This window comes from Hemicordylus capensis, chromosome 6, assembly GCF_027244095.1.
Source record: "Hemicordylus capensis ecotype Gifberg chromosome 6, rHemCap1.1.pri, whole genome shotgun sequence".
Lineage (NCBI taxonomy): Eukaryota > Metazoa > Chordata > Lepidosauria > Squamata > Cordylidae > Hemicordylus > Hemicordylus capensis.
The window spans coordinates 5019527-5021105 of record NC_069662.1 but is presented as its reverse complement, the minus strand read 5'-3'; the positions used below and the strand labels follow the sequence as shown (position 1 = coordinate 5021105).

General features: G+C 53.6%; 1 non-coding gene across 1 annotated transcript; it reads left to right on the top strand.

Moving 5' to 3' along the window:
- Positions 1–1509: 1509 nt before the first annotated feature.
- Positions 1510–1579, top strand: TRNAT-UGU (transfer RNA threonine (anticodon UGU)). The gene has a single exon. It is a non-coding gene; the product is annotated as a tRNA-Thr (tRNA).

Genomic DNA, 1579 nt, shown 5'->3' with positions numbered 1-1579 from the left:
AAGCAGTGCAGCAGGGAAATGCTTGACTAACAAGCAGAAGGTTGCCGGTTCGAATCCCCACTGGTACTATATCGGGCAGCAGTGATGTAGGAAGATGCTGAAAGGCATCATCTCATACTGTGTGGGAGGAGCCAGCGTGGCGTAGTGGTTAGAGTGCTGGACTAGGACAGGAGAAACCCGAGTTCAAATCCCCATTCAGCCATGAAACTAGCTGGGTGACTCTGGGCCAGTCACTTCTCTCTCAGCCTAACCTACTTCATAGGGTTGTTGTGAGGAGAAACCTAAGCATGTAGTACACCACCCTGGGCTCCTTGGACGAAGAGCGGGATATAAAATGTAAAAAAATAAATAAAATAAATATAAACTAGCTGACCCTGCACAGAGCATCTGTGCGGTCATGCACTGAGCCTGTGGCATCCCACCCCCACAACACTCTCGCTGCCACACAACTCTCTTGCTCGCTCTCACCACCCCCACAATGTTCTCGCTCACTCTCGCCGCCCCCCACAACGCTCTCGCTCGCTCTTGCTGCCCCCCACAACACTCTTGCTCGTTCTCGCCGCCCCCCACAACACTTTCACTTGCTCTCGCCACCCTGTCCTCTGTCTTTCTATCTCTGTCTCGCAGTCCTTGCTTCCCCCTGCCACTGCCAGGGACTGTCGCCCACTCGCCTGACAGCCTCCGAGCTCCCTGCTGCTTCACGGCGCAGCTCAGCCAACCGCTTGCCGCCCGCAGCCCCCAGAGCCAACTGTCCAGCTCCCAAAGGCGCCCCCAGCCTCTGAGCTCCCTACTGCTTCACGGCGCCCCCCCCCCAAGCCAACTGTCAAACTGCTTTCCAGCGGCCCCGCAGAACTCCCTGCTGCTCCGGGACTCTCTCCCCCTCTGTCAGCCAATTGCCTCCTTTCTACCACATCCCCACGCATGGCCCGTCTTGGAGAATTAATAATATAGATGGTCCTGTATTCTACCAAAGACAACCTCAGGGCCGCCAGGAGTCGAAATCGACTTGACGGCACGCTTTACCTTTCAACTGTAGTTAGAACAGATGGAAGTTTCTCTGTGCAAAAGGTGTGCCCGTGCCCCACTTATCATCAAGGTCATGTTACAGGAATGATGGAAGAAAAGGAAAGGGCCTTAATGAAAGCCACACCTTAATGGAAGCTACAAGCCCTACTCCTTGCCTTAGTTTTAGTCATGGTCCCCTATAGCCATAGCCTTTAAAAAGTAGTGGCTAAGGAGGCTGGAGCCCCTCTGGCCACCCTGTAATTTGAGCCTTGCTTTTGAAAATCCTAGGTGGTTATAACACGGTAATCTTCACTGACCAAAAGGGCCAGTTTCAAAGATCCAAGCGGGGCAAGGGAGAGTGGTGAGACCCAGTTTCAAATCTCCCACAAATGTTGCTTAGGCCAATCACCAGCTCCCAGGCTAACTATCTCACCTGGTTGTTGTGAGGATAAACCGCAGGTGGCAGGCCATGGACACAGTCTTCCACTGTCTTTTTCAGGAGAGGCCAGTAGCTCAGTGGCAGAGTGTCTGCTTTGTGTGCAGAGGGTCCCAGGTTCAATCCCTGGCAGCAACT